Below are 14537 nucleotides of genomic sequence, written 5' to 3' on the forward strand. Positions count from 1 at the left end.
AAGAGCAGTGGCCTATGTGTAAGTTCACAGGTCGCAGATTTTCATTGTGGGTTTTACCCTTTGCAAAGCAAAAAGTGAGGTCTGTGTTAAAATCCATGACGTGTGAACTTTTTAAGTGAATGGGATTTTTATTTATTTTGTTCCCCAATTGACTTTTTTTATGAGGAAAAACCACGGCATTTAAAAATCACTGGCATTTTTTACTTGTGGTACCTCCTTTGCAGTTTTCCATAGAAGCAGTTTTATAAGTATCTCGAAGCCACGCCACAATGCTGGGTATAAGCAGGGCCTTGCAATACGCTCCCTTCACAAAAAACAAGAGCTTCTGCAGAACCCTCAATCTGAACTGAGGTGATCTCAAGACGGACAGCCTGTCATTGTGGATTGTGTTCAGGTTATACCGTCAAGTGTGCAGATCATAATATACATCAAGGTATGTCTGCATGGTCTTCCAGGAATGTGATCACTGTGGGCAGATGTACTTGTACTTCTTAGTACACGGGCACAGATGCTCACAAGTGTCTTTTATGCCTATTATTTAGGCCAGGTACTTGGATCTGACTATGACTGCTAGCCATTCCTAGTTTAAAGAGGCTCTGTCACCAGATTTTGCAACCCCTATCTGCTATTGCAGCAGATAGGCGCTGCAATGTAGATTTCAGTAACGTTTTTATTTTTAAAAAACGAGCATTTTTGGCCAAGTTATGACCATTTTTGTAGTTATGCAAATGAGGCTTGCAAAAGTCCAAGTGGGTGTGTTTAAAAGTAAAAGTCCAAGTGGGCGTGTATTATGTGCGTACATCGGGGCGTTTTTACTACTTTTACTAGCTGGCCGTTCTGATGAGAAGTATCATCCACTTCTCTTCAGAACGCCCAGCTTCTGGCAGTGCAGACACAGCGTGTTCTCGAGAGATCACGCTGTGACGTCACTCACAGGTCCTGCATCGTGTCGGACGAGCGAGGACACATTGGCACCAGAGGCTACAGATGATTCTGCAGCAGCATCAGCGTTTGCAGGTAAGTAGCTACATCGACTTACCTGCAAACGCCGATGCTGCTGCAGAATCAACTGAAGCCTCTGGTGCCGGTGTCCTCGCTCGTCTGACACGATGCAGGACCTGTGAGTGACGACACAGCGTGATCTCTGGAGAACACGGCTGTGTCTGCACTGCCAGAAGCTGGGCGTTCTGAAGAGAAGAGGATGTTACTTCTCTTCAGAGCGCCCAGCTAGTAAAAGTATTAAAAACGCCCCGATGTACGCACATAATACACGCCCACTTGGACTTTTACTTTTAAACACACCCACTTGGACTTTTGCAAGCCTCATTTGCATAACTACAAAAATGGTCATAACTTGGCCAAAAATGCTCATTTTTTAAAAATAAAAACGTTACTGTAATCTACATTGCAGCGCCGATCTGCTGCAATAGCAGATAGGGGTTGCAAAATCTGGTGACAGAGCCTCTTTAAGCTAGAATTAAAACTATAAGCCCTATCTACATGTTTGCCCAACCTTATCTAGAAGGCGCTTTGGACTAGAGGACCCAGATAAACCATTCTCATACTTGTACACGTTGGTGATCACCTTATGCAGTGGGCATATGTTAATGTTGGTTATTGTAAGCCGTAAAATATTTCTTGGTGGTTTCTGCATTCTTCAATATGTAACTGAATAACTGGCTGTATTTCTCAAAAGCAGACCATATGTATGGACGACTCCTATTTACATGACCATTTACCTTTAAAACCACTGTCCGTTGTGTACATTAGAGGACCAGTTAGATCGTGTAAGAGTCGGCGTGACTTATTTTGGCCTATCTGTTCTACACATTAATAATACTCCTATACTGAACACTATAATACAAACTACACTTACTGACCAACATGTGCAAACTAAACCAGCTACAAAAGAAATGTATAGTTGTAATCCAGGGCAATGGGAAGTATCTGGATGTGGCCGGCAATATTCCATATGAATGCACTTAAGTTTTAAATCTTTTATTAAATGTGGTTTTGGCACAAAGTGAAGGAAAGAAAATAATAAGCTGCTATAATCTTCCAGACAAAGCGGGCTTGAAGAACATGTGTGGCTGTTGCAGGCAAGAGTAGAACCCGAATTTGAGACTTCTTGGAAATGTTAGACATATTGGAGGTTCGTTACACATGATACTAGGCTGATACAGACCGGAACATATTGTATATATGGCTGTATTGCTGGGCTGCCGTCTATGGGACTGCAGTATCCAGACGACTTGAAAAAAATTCTGCTAGTGTTTTATCTGATAAAGTTTAAAGGTTGAATGATCTTGTTAATAATGTAACGGGGTTAAGAATATTCAATCCTTTTACTCGATGGGCCGTGTGTTGTGTATGGTGCAAGAGCTCAACAGCCCCAAAGATAAAGGTAATGTTCCACTAACCATATGTTTGTATATAACGTACATTTTGGTTCAGAATAAAGTTTAAAGTTCACTTTTGAAGCTTGAAGTTATTACATTGCTTCCATTTAGGTTTGTGACTAGTACCTGTTGCTTTTCCATAGTAAAAGCTACAGAATTTAAGTATAGAGCATTGTTCTACTTGGTTTTAGTAGAGGTTTGTGTGCTCTTGAGTGACATCCTACTGAACGTGCCGTAGCGCTCATTTCAGATCCATATCATCTCTACTGGCTGATCTCCATAGTTTCTAGTAGGGTTGTCCTGATACCAGAATTTGAACTTTCATACCGATACTTCGTGTAGTATCATAATTCTCAATACCAACACGATACTTCGCCGACATTAAAGTAGAATGTGAGGCACGTTGTGTTGTCCATTTTAAAACTTCCACGTGCCTCACATTAATAGTAATTAACCCCGTCATGTACCTCACACACTAACCCAATGTTGCCCATTAAGAGCGGTACTTGATGGGATCACTTACTATAATCCTTGTAGTAAGCGATCCCATCAAGTAACTCGGTCATAATGGGCAACATTGAGTTAGTGTGTGAGGAACATTATTAACTTTTATTGTGAGGCACATGCAGGTACTAAAATTCATAACGCCATGTGCGTTACATTTATAGGTGACCCTATCAATTCCCTCAAATAATGGTAACAATGGGGTTAAAGGGGGTTTTCCCATCTTGGACACTTATGGCATATCCACAGGATAAAATTTACCAATACAATTTTCAACAATAAACCGTTGCATGTATGGCCTATGTTTCGTCCTTGCCTTAACACGTCATTCATGCTGCCTGGCTTGTGAGCAGAGCACCCCCACCGTGCATGCTCCGCTCTGTGCAATGACCTGGTTGATGGTGCTTGATCAGCAGCATGCCAGAATATGTGGTTTTCAAGCAAGTAATGCCTAAGGGTATGTTCACACGGCGGGGGTCCGTAACGGCTGAAATTACGGGGATGTTTCAGCCTGAAAACATCCCCGTAATTTCAGCCGTACCGGCATGTGCAGGCGCTTGAACGCCACGTCAATTACGGCCGTAATTAGCGCTGCTATTCATTGGAGTCAATGAATAGCGGCTCCAATTACGGCCAAAGAAGTGACAGGTCACTTCTTCTACGCGGGCGTCTATTTACGCGCCGTCATTTGACAGCGGCGCGTAAATATACGCCTCGTGTGAACAGACAAACGTCTGCCCATTGCTTTCAATGGGCAGATGTTTGTCAGCGCTATTGAGGCGCTATTTTCAGACGTAATTCGGGGCAAAAACGCCCGAATTACGTCCGTAAATAGGCCGTGTGAACATACCCTAATGCTACTAATCCTGTCCATATGTAGTGATCCAGAAATGTAAATCGTGGGGGCAGTCCTGTTCTACCACCTCCAGAAGCAGCGAGTGAGATTGCATATATTGGTATTTGGAACATGTCAGCATGTCACTTCTTGAACACACGTTAACTTGCAACTTCTAAATAAAATGGACTACAGTATTCAAATGTTGTATGTACTATTGATTTGGTCCATTATCAATCAATCTTTAGTTAAAGCGGACCTCCACTTTCACAGAGAAACGATTGTAGTGCCGGAGTATGCACAATAACAGTTTTTCTAATTAACTTTCCATTTCTAGCAGGAGCCGCGTGGACAGTTGGAGACAATGTCCTGCTCATCTCCATGGCTTTTGTATGCAAAATGGCCACCAGCGCTATAGAATCCTTTAGCGCTTATGCCAGTTCTGCATACCGGCTAGGCCCACGCGTCGCGGATTTGCCAGTGGTTCTGCATGCAGGTTAGCCCAATTGTAATTCAATGGAATTAGGTCCCATGCGCACGACCGTATATTTCATCCGTAATTACAGACCCATTCATTTCCATTGGCCACGGACACCTTTTTAATATTTTTACTGATGGGTGTCCGTACTGAGAAAATTATAGAACCTGTCCTATTCTTGTCCGTAATTACGGTGCGCACTATCCCATAGAAGCCTATGGGAGCATCCGTAAATACGGACCGCTACAGATGTGCATCATTAAGGAAGCATGCAGGATGTTGTTCAATAAGGTCCATTGAATGGGATATACACTAGAAGACGGGTGGTGTGCCCCTCGCAGAATTGTACACTAGCTCCTGCTTTTGATTTTGGTCGGAGTACTGCAATTTTATGTTTTTCCTGTTACTTGAAATAAATTGATGCTGGAAAATGCTTTTGTGTGTCTTTAATGTGTCTTTTGTATCTACTGGATATATGACCAAACTGCCTCCCAGTGCCAATATTTCCTTACATTTGTAGAAGCCAGATGCGACAATGCTGCCTTAGGGTATGTGCACACGATAACGACAATTACGGCTGAAATTACGGGGCAGTTTTCAGGAGAAAACAGCTCCTGCATTTCAGACGTAATTGCTCATACTCGCGTTTTGCAGGGCATCAATTACGGCCGTAATTTGGAGCTGTTCTACATTGAAGTCAATTAAAAACTGCTCAAATTACGTCCCAACAAGTGTCCTGCACTTCTTTGACGGCGCTGTTATTTTACGCTCCGTCTTTTGACAGCGATGCGTAAAATGACAGGTCGTCGGCACAGTACATTAGCAAACCCATTGAAATTAATGGGCAGATGTTTGCCGATGTATTGGAGCCGTCTTTTCAGGCGTAATTTGAGGTGTAAAACTCCTCGTTTATGCCTGAAAATAGGTCGTGTGAACCCAGCCTAAAGCGGATCTGTCACATCGATCATGCAGGCAGCATGTTATAGAGCAGGAGCAGAGCAGATTGATGTATGATTTGGTGGGAAATAATTTAGTATAAATAGTTATTTTATCCAAGTTCATTCTCACTTGGGGCCTATGAATCTGGAAAATGGTCATACTCCATGACCATTGAGCGCACCTGCCTGTATAAACTGTCAATCATTGGGTGATGGTGGGGGAAACCAAATTCTGGACTAGAAAAGCGCCCAAAATTATACACCGATCAGACAATATTAACCCCTTAACAACATGTCACATACATGACAGCCGTTAAGGTGAAGTATGGAGCGTGCTCACGGGCTGAGCTCACTCCATACTTAGCGGGTGATGGCTGTGTAAGGGCTTGTCCACACGTAGCAGAATTGCGTATTTTCTGTCCAGAATTGCGGATGGAAAATACGCAGCAGAATACAGTAGCATCAAAGTGGGTGAGATTTAACGAATCTCATCCACACGCTAAGTAAAATTTCCTTGCAGAAATTCACCTGCGGTGCATATGTCCAATCCTGCTGCAGAAAGTGGACAGAATTCCAGCGTTTTTCAGAGGTGATGTCACCATCTCCCAGCATTGAGAAAAACGCAGCAAATTCCGCACCATTTTCTGCAGTAAAAAAAACGCAGGAAATGGTGCGGTTTTTCCGCAGCGAAATTAATGCTAGTTTCTGCGGAATTGCTGTAGAAATTTTCTGCAGCAATTCCTTTACTTGTGGACAAGCCCTAATACAGCCAACACCTCGCTGCAATGGGCAGAATCAAAGATCACTTTGATTCCGCCCGTTTAACCCCTTCAATGCTGCGGTCAATCGTGACTGCAGCATTTAAATAGTTTGAATCGGGGGGGGGCCTTCCGATGTGCGATCGAGGGTTGCCAATGGTCGTCATGGCAGACCTGGGGACCTAATGAAGGCCCCCAGGTCTGCCATTTTTGTACTCCTTTGGCAGGGCTTCAAATGACTGTCCGTATAGCCATTTACACCATATATTCCAGATTTAGGCTTGATTCACACGAATGCTAAACACGTCTGTGACGGCCTATGTAATTCAATGGGGCTGTTCACATGGCTGTTTAAACGGACTGTGTGAAGGGTCCGTTGACAAATAGAACATGTTCTGTTTTCACGAATCCCCCCCCCCCCCCCCCCCCCCCATAGACTCAATCTATAGGGTTCTGTGACAACGTGACCCGCACCTTCGGAAGTGAAAAACGTAACGTTTATCACGTCTGAGTTTCCCCACGCTCTAGCCTAAAATTCAGTTTACAATTGCATCTCTGATGACTTTAGGCCTCTTTCACACCACTTTTTTTATTCAGCATTAGGCTGGATTCATACTTATGTACGACGCTAGGAGTCCCTGCCTCACTGTGGGACACCTGTCCCATACTGTAATCATGTTTTCAGTACGGGACAGTAGTTCCACGGAGAAGCAGGGACTCCTAGCGCCGTACATAACTAGGATGCTAGGAGCCCGGCTCCCTGCAGTGTGTTCGGTCCGGGACTTGCAGCCAAAATACGTTCCGTCCTTTACGGACCGAACATGCTCGTGTGAATCCAGCCTTAACATGGTTTTTTTTTTTTTCTGGTGTTTTTGACGTTTCATAGAGAAGCTTTTGGGAAAAATGGCATAAAAAAAAAGTTACACTAAGGGCATGCATTTTGAAAATGTGCCAATGATCCAGAAAAAAAAAAAGCCATCTAAACCGCTACAAACAAATACACTGCTTTATATTTCACTAGAGAAAAAGGGGTTCTCCACCCAGAACAACCCTTCTCAGGCAGATCCTTTGATGGAGAAACGGATTGCCCAAACTTGAAACTATCTGCTGGTTTCACCATCCAATACGCCTAAGAAAATATAGTACTGGGGCCCCTTTCATTTCATACCACTTTTGGCGCAGGGTATATATATATATATATATATATATATATATATATATTTTTTTTTTTATTTTTTTTTATGTGGGAAAAAGTGTTCCAGATGTGCATACATTTGACGCAAAAAAACAATTTTATTTTCTTCCCTTTTATCATTAAGGGTTTGCAGCTAGAAGAAATAGGTCTTTCTTTTATTTACATTAAAAAAAACTATGTATGGCAAACATTTGCATGTCACCCCCATCTGCGTTCATAAAACAAAGTATACGGTACATTTTATTTGTTTTTAAGCCCTATGCTATTGTGTAAAAAAAACATTCTGCTATAATTTACACCAGCTTTCTGGCATAAATTATAATTAATTTTTTTGGGGGACTGTGGCCCTGCTCCTTTTGTTAAGCTATACCCCATTTTCCTAAAAGTGCAAAGGAGAACGTAAAATGGCCAAAAGTCTCAATCTTTCAATGCAAATTGTGCCTTTTGTAACTTTTCTACAGGTTGGGAAAATTCCGCTCTATGGATACAACCTGGTGCTTCTCAATGGTGGTTTTCTCTTAAAGAGGCTCTGTCACCAGATTTTGCAACCCCTATCTGCTATTGCAGCAGATCGGCGCTGCAATGTAGATTATAGTAACATTTTTATTTTTAAAAAACGAGCATTTTTGGCCAAGTTATGACCATTTTTATATTTATGCAAATGAGGCTTGCAAAAGTCCAACTGGGCGTGTATTATGTGCGTACATCGGGGCGTTTTTACTTATTTTACTAGCTGGGCGTTCTGACGAGAAGTATCATCCACTTCTCTTCAGAACGCCCAGCTTCTGGCAGTGCAGACACAGCCGTGTTCTCGAGAGATCACGCTGTGACGTCATTCACTTCCTGCCCCAGGTCCTGCATCGTGTCGGACGAGCGAGGACACATCGGCACCAGAGGCTACATTTGATTCTGCAGCAGCATCGGCGTTTGCAGGTAAGTCGATGTAGCTACTTACCTGCAAACGCTGATGCTGCTGTAGAATCAGCTGTAGCCTCTGGTGCCGATGTGGCCGACACGATGCAGGACCTGGGACAGGAAGTGAGTGACGTCACAGCGTGATCTCTCGAGAACACGCTGTGTCTGCACTGCCAGAAGCTGGGCGTTCTGAAGAGAAATGGATGATGCTGATTCGTCAGCATCATACACTCCCATTCCTAACGCCCAGCTAGTAAAAGAAGTAAAAACTCCCCGATGTACACACATAATACACGCCCAGTTGGACTTTTACTTTTCAACACGCCCAGTTGTGCTTTTGCAAGCCTCATTTGCATAAATACAAAAATGGTCATAACTTGGCCAAAAATGCTCGTTTTTTTAAAAATAAAAACGTTACTGTAATCTACATTGCAGCGCCGATTTGCTGCAATAGCAGATAGGGGTTGCAAAATCTGGTGACAGCCTCTTTAAGGGGATATTTTCATATTATAAGGTGATGGCATATCGCTAGGGAATGCTGTTACTTTATAATTGGTGGTGTCCAACCTCTAGGACCTCCACGAGCCTGAGAATGAATGGGCCGCAGCGTTGATTTAGCGCTACGGCCACTGCAAGGATCGGCAGCACCACCCCACTCCCCGCACAGCCGGGTGGTCGATAGCGCCGCTGTGCAGGGAAAACTGAAGTCATCATTTTATAAGATGAGAATAACCCTTTAAAGAGGACCTGTCACCTGCTGTCTGTATAAGAAAGGCTGAACTTGATGGACCTGGAACATATTTTCTTAGATCTCTGATTTTTGCCATTCCTCTGTTATTCCTCCTAGAAATTTATGAATAAATCACAACTGGGCCTTACCTGTGTCGAGGCGATGTGTTCCTATACAGTTTTAAGTTCGCACTGATTGGACAGTGTCCGTCTGTGTAGTGACACCCCCACCTGGTAACACCCAGTTTTCAATTTATTAATACATTTGTAGGAGGAATAACAGAGGGATGGCACAATGTAGAGTTCTAAGAAAAGATGCTCCACAATTGTTATTTCATGAGGAACACAATTATTTACTAAAACAGGCATGTCCGGAGAGGTGACAGATCCTTTAAGAAAAGTGGAGGTAAAAATTAGTAAATTAATCGGGCAGGCCATGCGCTGTATATGCGGAAAGTATTTTCACGCCGTACCCCGTTGCTTACATGTGATCACAACAGAAAACGAAATTGATAAGTGTCTGGCAATGTTATTATGTATAATATACGATCTATATTTTCCATTACATATCAATAAATAATTCAATATTATATGAGACGCCTCCACATCATTCTCCGTATTCTGCTATTTGAGTCCATTACAATCTGATTGTAAGTGTAGAATAATTTTAACTTATCACCAGTCAAAGCAAATACAAAATTTCTGGAATAAGATACAATTATGAAAACCTCGAAATAAAAATGCGACTCCGCCGGGACTCGAACCCGGAACCTTTGAATGTCTGCATTCACTAGAAGTCCAATGCGCTATCCATTGCGCCACGGAGCCACCTGTTGGACTCGAAGGAAATAGCGCACATTAGTGAAATAATAAGCCCACGTGTATAATTCTGATAACGTATTATTTTGTCTTATATGACGCAGAAATCGCAATTCTCATAATGAAGCTCCGTTCCGCCGCAAGAAACAACAATATCGAGCGCGGAGAAGAGGAGAAAATTCCAACAATGCGAGGCCGACAGGATAGACAAGGAAACGCGCATGCGTCCTTGTTTTCCGCTCGGAAATTTCGATTCAACACGCATGCGTAATGCTTTATGGACGCTAGAACTACACACCTATTTTTTTTCTATGTAGGGGATATTTTGTTTTCGTTTACGTATGTTTGGTCTTCGGAAAAATGTCTCCCTCAATTAGTAGACGTTCCATGTAGACGTTCCATGGTGCAGTTACTAACAGAAGCCACTAGAGGGTGAGCTGGAGAATTTCGCATAATGCGGTGAGCCCTACTGTAGAAACGCTGTAATGCTGTGCAGGTACATGACACGTTATTAGTGTTCTATACATTACACGTGTATGGGGGCAGCTATAGGGGCATAATACAGTGTGGGGACGTACCATGGGGGCATTATAGAGATATTGATATTTTGTGAATATATTGTGACATCACTTATATAATTTATGAGTCTTGTGACATGTGATCACTGAGTCATGGCTATTAAGGAACAGATCATATTGATTCCTGCTGGTTTATTAAGTACATATTTCCATTAAAGTTGGATTTGCCAGATCCTTGACCAGTGTTATATGTGGAGGTAAAGCAGACCAGACAAGTTGGATTGTTCCTGTCTAAATCTATTATATCCTTACAAGATAAGTGGTTCCAGAGGTGCCCGGCAGCTGCTCTTCCCATCCGCAATCCATAGAATGAACATACTTGTCTAGCTGAGCCAAAAAGCATGGCACTGTGGGTATTAGACATAGTAACAATTAGGCCAGGGCTAAACGGCGACTTTGGCCGCAACACCGGTCGCATGGCTAAAGACCGCTGAGTTGCTCTGCCTGCATTGCATTGTCGCGCTAGCTGCATCACAGTAATGAATGATAATGTGTCCTGTGTTGCGACCCGCAGGTTGCCACGACCACGACACAACCGTCACAAAAAAATCCATCAAGTTTGGATTTCTTGCAACTGTTGTGTCGTGGCCGCCCTAACATGTGGGTCGCAACGCGGCAACTATTACTTTCGTTACTGTGATGCAGTCAGCGTGACTCAGTGATCACGCAATGATCTTTGGGTTTGCGACCAATGTCGCCGTGTAGCCCTAGCCTTTGTCTCATATTTTTATATATATATACACCTACTCAGTCTACAGGTGGTCTTACCTGTAGTTAGACAGAACTAATTGCGTCTCTTATTATTTTTGTAATGTCCCCTTGTATTTTTCAGGGAATTTGAACAAGGTGTAAATAAGTCAAAGTGGTTTTCCTATCTGATTGGGTCTGAGTCTGGGGTGGGGCTTGTAGAGGACTTGGACCAATCACAAATGCGAGATCACAAATATAAAATATACCCTTTAAATCAGCTTAGGCCATGAAGAGTAATATGTATTAACCCCTAAACCACCTCTGATAAAATGTATTGACTCCTACGCTACTTTACACCACCAGGAACATTTAATGTTAACCCTTAATATTAGGCATCGACAGACTAAAAAATTCTCTTCTATCTGGACAGTTACCTCTAGGTGGCAATATAACACAGGTTATTGTAATATATTTCCCTTCCAGGTCTCTGCATAGAAAATTGAATGGTTCTAAAACCTGATTTTTATTATTATTTAATGCTTTGTTTTTGTTATTTTATGTGTCAATTTTCCTACTTTTAATGCTGTTTAATATCTTCTTTGTACACTAATAACGATCCATGAGAGAACTGTGAAACACGACTTGTATTAATAATTGCTCAAATTGTCACATATAAAAGGTTCAAGTGAGTTAAACCACTAAAGAAATATTTGGACTTATTAATAGATTTATCATACCTCCCAAATTTCAAGTATCGCAAAGAGGGACAATTGCTGTGTCGCGGTTTAAGCTACGCCTCTAGTCCCGCCCAATCCCTGTCCATACACACGCGCTTCAGCCCACACAGTATCATGCTCCCATAGAACCCCCACACAGTATAATGCCCCCATAGAACCCCCACACAGTATAATGCCCCCATAGAACCCCCACACAGTATAATGCCCCCATAGATGCACCCATAGTTGCACCCATACAGTTTATTGGTAACACAGATGCCCCCATACAGTATAATGCCCCCAGGCGCTCGTTTGCTCCTGTCACACGGAGCTATGTATGGGGATGAGCAGTCGTTACTCCGATCGCTCGTCCCCATATATTATTATCATGTTGGCACCGCGTCTCCCAGGGAGATTTGCTGCCGACAACGATAATATTTTACTTTTTTAAAACGATACGACCAGCAGATGATCGAGCGTTTGCTCGTCATCTGCTGATCGTTCCCCTGTTTACACAGGTCAATTATCGTCAACGAGCGTTATATGAACACTTGTCTGCCCGATAATCGGCCAGTGTAAAAGGGCCTTTAGAATGACCTGACAGGTTTCCATTAAGGTTTTTTTTCCACAATTAACATTTATCTCCTACCCACAGGATAGATGATAAATCTATGATCGCTGAGGGCCCCACAGATCTCTAGAACAAGGCTCTTGACCCAGGTTCCCCCTCACTACGCTGTGTATGATCACCGTGAGGAGGATTATAAATAAAGCGGAGGTCCTTATTGCGATCATACAGTGAGGAGGAACGGGGACCATTCTAGACATCTGTGGTTGTCCCAGTGGAGGGGCCCCCAGCGATCATATACTTGTCACCTATCCTGTGGATAGGTGATAAATGTTAATTGTGGGAAAACCCTTTTAGGGCATGACCACACATGGCGGAATTCCTCCGCAACTGTCCGCATCAATGCCGCACAGAATCTGCGTTGCAGATTCTGCAGCAGATCTGCACAAAATGTGCAGAAAATTGATGCGGACTGGCCGCTGCGGACTGCAGGAAAAGTGCTTCTCTTCTCCCTATTCAGTGCAGGATAGAGAGAAGGGACAGCACTTTCCCTAGTGAAAGTCAAAGAAATTCATACTTACCGGCCGTTGTCTTGGTGACGCGTCCCTCTTTCGGCATCCAGCCCGACCTCCCTGGATGACGCGCCAGTCCATGTGACCGCTGCAGCCTGTGCTTGGCCTGTGATTGGCTGCAGCCGTCACTTACACTGAAACGTCATCCTGGGAGGCCGGACTGGAGACAGACGCAGGGAGTTCTCGGTAAGTATGAACTTATATTTTTTTTTACAGATACATGTATATTGAGATCGGTAGTCACTGTCCCGGGTGCAGAAACAGTTACTGCCGATCGCGTAACTCTTTCAGCACCCTGGACAGTGACTATTTACAGACGTCTCCTAGCAACGCTCCCGTCATTACGGGAGCCCCATTGACTTCCTCAGTCTGGCTGTAGACCTAGAAATACATAGGTCCAGCCAGAATGAAGAAATGTCATGGTAGTAAAAACAATACGCTCCGCAGCACACATAAGATCTGCGGACTTCATTGCGGAATTTTGACTCTCCATTGAAGTCAATGGAGAAATTCCGCCATGAGTCCGCAACCAGTCCGCCACTGCTCCGCAACAGACAGAGCATGCTGCGGACACCAAATTCCGCTCCGCAGCCTATGCTCCGCAGCGGAATTGTACGCATCGTGTAAACGAACACTGCTAAATTAAAGTGAAAGTCAATGGAGAAACGGCTCCGCTGCGGATTAACGCTGCGGAGTGTCCGCAGCGGAATTTAAGTGAAATTCCGCTATGTGTGAACCCGCCCTTAATGGCATTGTAATTTCAAGAAACAATTCATAAAAAAAAAAAAAGGAAAAGATTTCAAGAAACAATCACCAAAAAAAATCAGCACAAAATTACATTATACTGCATGGTGGCAGCTATGGGGGCATTATACTGTATGGGGATGGCTGTGGGGCATTATACTATATGGGGCAGCTGTGGGGGGCATTATACTGTATGGGGGCATCTGTAGGCGCATTATATTGTATGGGGGCAGCTATGGGGCATTAAACTGTATGGGGAAGCTATGGGGGCATTATACTGTATGGGAGCATCTATGGGGCATTATACTATATGGGGAAGCTATGGGGCATTAAACTGTATGGGGAAACTATGGGGCATTATATTGTATAGGCGCATCTATGGGGCATTATACTGTATGGGGAAACTATGGGGGTATTATACTGTATGGGGGCATCCGTGGGGGCATTATACTGTATGGTGGGTTGCAAATACAAAAGCAGCAAAGTGGGTGAGATTTAACAAATCTCATCCACGCGCTGCGTAAAATTTCCAAGCAGAAATTCACCTGCGGTGCATATTTTTCGTACCGCAGCATGTCAATTCCAGCTGCGGAAAGTGGACAGAATTGCTGAGTTTTTCAGAGAAGATATCACCATCTCCCAGCTTTCAAAAAAACGCAGCAAAATTGGCTCCATTTTCTACAGTAAAAAACGCAGGAAATGGTGCGATTTTTCCGCAGCAGAATTTCTGCTAGTTTCTGCGGAATTGCTGCAGAAATTTTCTGCAGTAATTAGGTTATGCGTGGAAAAGCCCTAACACAATGTCGTTTACAATTGACTATAAACTCACAACCACAATTTAACTTCAATGTTTCCCTATAGAAAAAAGTCCCAAGTCACATTGTAACTATTGCAGAAAAATCTGACGTGGTCGGATGCCCACAGTGTTGTCACACCACAGGAAAAACAGACAAAATGATGTCACAGCACGGAAGTAATGGACACAGTGGTGTCACAGGGAGAGTGGACACAGCAATGATGCCATTTAGGAATAATGCACCCAGTGTTGTTACACTATCGGGATAATGCACACAGTTATCTCACAGTACTGGTATAAAGC

General features: G+C 43.3%; 1 non-coding gene across 1 annotated transcript; it reads right to left on the reverse strand.

Annotated features, from left to right (window-relative positions):
- Window positions 1-9494: 9494 nt before the first annotated feature.
- TRNAR-UCU (transfer RNA arginine (anticodon UCU)) lies at window positions 9495-9579 on the reverse strand. The gene is given in 2 exon segments: window positions 9495-9530; window positions 9543-9579. It is a non-coding gene; the product is annotated as a tRNA-Arg (tRNA).
- Window positions 9580-14537: the final 4958 nt, after the last annotated feature.

Source organism: Rhinoderma darwinii, chromosome 7 (genome assembly GCF_050947455.1).
Source record: "Rhinoderma darwinii isolate aRhiDar2 chromosome 7, aRhiDar2.hap1, whole genome shotgun sequence".
Lineage (NCBI taxonomy): Eukaryota > Metazoa > Chordata > Amphibia > Anura > Rhinodermatidae > Rhinoderma > Rhinoderma darwinii.